Raw genomic sequence first — 4,742 nt, forward strand, 5'->3', positions numbered from 1 at the left:
TCGCAGTGTTGTTTTGGAAGCTCCTTCCTGTGCCTCATTCCTGAGTGGGATGAGCTCCAGAAGGGACAGACTGAAAGCTTTGTTTTGAAAATGGTTTTTAAAAATTCTGGAAGAAGGAAACATTTCAACCGTTTCGAAATCGTTTCTTCCTTTAAAAATTACTAATCAGCTTCTCCCAAACTCTGCAGGTGGTTCCAGCTCCCACAGCAGAGCACCTCCCTGCATACCAACAACAGCATGCTTTGCCCTGCATGGCTGCTGCATGGCTGTTCCCCTCTCCTGTGGCCTTTCCTGGGAGCATCACAGTTCACCAGAGCCATGTGGCCATGGCATGGGGGGACATGGTTGGGACCCCAGCCCTGCCTGTGTCCCGACACCAAGTTGGGTGTCCCCATGCTCTGAGATGGGGCAGCAGTGGGCATCCTGCTCCAGCTCCCAGCTGGAGATCACCTCCCCTGCGTCCAGCACCAGTCTGGCCTCCCTGGAGCAGAGGCTGCTAATGGATGGCCACTCAGAGTCAATCAATCCTCGCAGCGAGGCGGCACGCATGCACTTTCGCCTATAAAAGTTAAGCAAAGGATCTTTCCCTTTTAATGTCAAGGCTTTTCAATGGAGAGCTTTGTCAAGGACCTGATGCAATCTGCCTTTAAGAGGCAATTTTAATGTATTATTTTTTTTTTTAAAGCAGGCATTTAACCCATTCACAAAACGTGGCAGCAAAACCCTCCTCGGGCAGGGAGAACACTGCCCTGCTGCCCGGCCACTGAAAGCTCCTTGTTGCTGAAGGCCTGTGATCCACAGAAAAATGCATTTCCCTTTGGCAAATGGGCTGGGACCACGGTCTGGATGGGAGCAGGGTGTGCAGAAGCATGGGTGGCAGGATGTGCAGAGCACTGCCCGGGTGCAGGGCTGCAGGACCCGCATGCATTGTAGTTTTAAACATCCTGCAACAGGCACAAGGAGAGGAAGTCCCTGGGAGTGCTGGGGCTCCCCAGAATGGGGTCAGGCTACCCCAGCTCCTCAGCATCCCAAAGCTGGTCAAGGGCAGATGGTGGTACCTGAGGTGGAGGATGCCCTGGACCACCTGTGCAGGGAGTGGGACTGCGCCATACCCAGAGGTACATGGCACATGCCAGCATCCCGAGTTACAGCCCAGGAAATTATTGGGCGCAAGCAGGACCCATCACCTTGGCTACCGAGAAGTACAAAAGTGGTTTACCATCCACCAGTCACCTGCATTGAAAACCCCCACGAGTCTAAAGTGTTAATAGCAAATGGAGGTCCCCATCCCACTGCCCAGATACCACTGCGATGGGCATCTTAAAGCAAAAAAACATCAAGACTATGTTCGCAGAAGGATCTCATCTCCTTGTTGGCAGAGCACGAGGCTATGACCCAGGCTACTGTGCTTTGCTGGGGCTTGCAGGCAGCTGGCTGCAGCAATGCATGGGCATTGTGACTCTATGTGCACCCCAGGACAAGGGCAGGGCTGTGCCAGCCGGATCGCCACCAGGCAGGGAAAGCTGTCACATTTCCCCCAGTGCATAGGATGCTAAACATTGCTGCAGCATCCATGACCAGAAGGAGATTTTAAATCTGCCAAAAACACTTTGGCTGTTGGCCAGGAGATGGGGTCAAGATGACCCACGCATGCTAAAGGCAGAGAAGCAACTGCCTACAAATAGGCTTTGTCGTGGCTCTGAGATCTCTAATGAGAAGCAAGGGAGAGCCGCCCAGCCTCGGGAACCCCTTGGTCCACGGGAACAGTGATGCCCTCAGTGTGTGTCGTTCCCCTTCACTCACTGGTGCTTGCCCGTGGATGGGAGGGTGTCTTGCCCCAGCCCCAAGGCCCAGAGGGGCCAAGGAAGGGATCAGCATCAGCCCACCTCCCCACAGCCACACTGTGCCCCTCCGCCAGCAGCAGGGACCAGCCCAGCCCCGCCTTGGGGCTGAAACTGTGGCAATTTGTTTAACATTCCTGGCTGCTCATCCCAATCTAAAGGTCACTGCACCCCTTGTGCACCATATTTATATGTATGTGTGGCAGTAACTCCTATATAAAGCAGCCTGTGCGAGACACCATATAAACCAAACCGAAACCAGACACAACGTGAGCGTGCAAGTGTGTGTACGCACATCTCTCTCTGTGTATCTCTCCATAGATACATACATAAAAAAATTACATCTGAAAGGACAAAGTTGCCCGAGACTCACGACCCAACAAAATATATTTCACCCCTGGCCCATATTTTTCTTCCTGAAGAGATGCTGCAAATCTTCCCTCAGTCCTGACACATCTCATCTAGACTCAGTTAAAGTTCGTATTTATGGGCGTCAGCGCTGACCTCTCCCACCTCCGCCCGCGTGGCCTCGCGCCGCGGCTGCCTGGCCGGCCCTCGATAAACAAGCAGGCCCCCAAATCCCCCTCTGCCGCGCAGCATTATTAGTCTTGCCTCCGAAGGCCAGTGCAGTCCGTAATTCTCTGCCTGGTGACACGAGATGAGCGCCGCGACATCAGTCTCCCCGGCGGATTGGCATGGGGACCCTCGTTTGTCAGTGGCAGACTGACAGAATTACTGGCCCTTAAATGAAACGATATATCTGGGAAGTTAAATCTGTTTTCAATCTGACTGCCCCGCGCCTGCGGGCGGACGTGGCGTGTGAGCCGATGTCAAGAGGCCATTAGCACAGCTCCCCCCTCTCCTTCCCCAGGCGCAGCGCTGGAGCCGAGGGGGGGTGTTGGAGAGACACCCCACTGGGAGGAGATGGCAAAGCACCCGGTCTGCCACTGCCCCTCGATGGGCTGCTAGTGTGGGAATGAGGATGGGAATGGGAAGCAGAACTGCCAGATCCAGGGCGGACCTGCTCCTGCTCTCTCCTGGCTCCTCCTGACCATCCCTGTGTCCCTGACGGTTTGCTCCATCCCCTTCAGGTTCCCAGCAAGGCCCAGGGGAGCAGCCAGCAGTTGATAGAACAGCCCTGACACAGGAGCGTGTGGGTTCTGGGAATGTTGAGGCAGGGGACACCACACATGGGGTCATCTGCCTGCACCCCCACGTCAACCCTTGAATCCCCTCCCCGCTTGGCATCAGCCTGGCATGATGCCCTGAAGCAATGTCCCAGCATGATGCCATTCCAGCCTGGATCCCTGCACCAGCCTCAGCCAAGAGCTCTTCCCAGCTGGGGATGGAGACCATCCGTTTCACAACGATGTCCCCAGAGGGTGGAGAGGGCTGCCGGCATTCCCTGCTCCCAGGAGGAGCAGGGACCCAGCAGGGACTGCCTGAATGATGGCCATCGATCTCTGGGATCGCGGTTTTACTCGGCGCTAGCAGGCTTTAGGGTACAGCCATAAACTCTGCACTAGCAGGAGTTCATTTACCGCCCCAGCGGCTGTTTGCTTTTATGTGCTGGGCAGTAGCAGCAGTGGGGTTTCAGGAGCTGCGGAGCGACTCCTGCATCCCAACCACTTCTCTGCATGTGCCCAAGGGAAAACTACTGCCCTATGCCAGGAAGGATGCACCGTGATGGGTGGGTGAAGAGCAGCCTGGGCACGATCCCCGCAGGGACAAGCACAGAGGGGCCCAGGCACCAGAGCCCCATGCTGGGGGCTCAGACCTTCCTGGTTACACTGTGTGCTGTGGAGCCAGCAGAGGGGAGGGAGCCGAGGCCAGTGACAGCCACACTTTCTCATGCTCCCTCTGGGCAGTGTCCTGTGGTCTCTGGCCCTGCGAGATGCTGGGAATCTGCCCCATGCTCGCTGCATGGATGAAAGCAAACGGCACGAGTCCCCAGCACAGCAGTGATGGATGGGGATGTGCCATCCCTGGGCACTGCACCCTGTGTCCTGGGCATGGTTGGGAACATGTCCCACTCCCAGCAGGATCCCAGGTGAGGCCGCTGGTGCTGCCATCCCATCCAGAGCCCCATGGGAAGAGGAGCATGCACCGATGTGGATTCATACGGAAACAGCCTATTTTGGTGGCACAATCAAGCTGACAATGGAGTTACAAGGCTACGCAGCAATGCAACCGGGAGCTGAATTTACACTGTTTACAATATCTCCTGCAAAACAACAACCACCCTGTTCCCAAAATCCAGGCTGGACACTGATATGATTGAAATGAGCCCAGCCCACCCCCACAATGCCATTTCCTGACACTGTTCTGGCAGCCGGGGGCTATTTTGAGCCGTGAGGCTCTTGCCACGCTCAGCCCCATGGCACCGCAGGAGGAAGGTGATTTTGGCCAGAGCCAGGTAGCACAGCCTCATGCTGGAAGCACAGGAAGGCACACACAGGTCTCCCAGGATGTGGCACGCTGGGTTTTGGCCATATGGCAAAACTTTCTTTCCCATTTTTGCATCAGTTTGGGATCTTAGCCCAGGACATGAATGGGAAACGATTGCTAGAGGGAACAGCCTGGCAGGATGGGGTCAGCTCCACATCCCCAGCAGGCACATTCACAGGGTGCTGGCAGCAGAAGCAGCTCCAGAGGAGTCTTGGTGGTGTCCCCTGCCCAGGCCAGCCCTGCCCTGGCTGCCTGGTGCTCATAGGCACCCACCTGACAGCATCGATTTTCCTCCTAACGGCGGAGGAGAGAATTGTCTCAACTATAATTCCTCAACGTTACATTTTTCAATTATATCTTGAGCTTGACACCGCAGTCACTCTGCCGGCGATTGCTTCCACACCTGCCCCCGCCGTGATGGATCTGAAATCATTAGCCCCGCGGTGACAGCAG

The 4,742-nt window shown here is 55.7% G+C and overlaps 1 protein-coding gene across 1 annotated transcript in view; it reads right to left on the minus strand.

Annotated features, from left to right (window-relative positions):
* Positions 1 to 4,742, minus strand: part of NR5A1 (nuclear receptor subfamily 5, group A, member 1) — a gene marked incomplete at its 5' end in the record, with an annotated part of 12,252 nt that overhangs the window by 6,701 nt on the left and 809 nt on the right.

This window comes from Nestor notabilis, unplaced genomic scaffold, assembly GCF_000696875.1.
Source record: "Nestor notabilis isolate BGI_N333 unplaced genomic scaffold, ASM69687v1 scaffold20247, whole genome shotgun sequence".
NCBI classification, from domain to species: Eukaryota; Metazoa; Chordata; class Aves; order Psittaciformes; family Psittacidae; genus Nestor; species Nestor notabilis.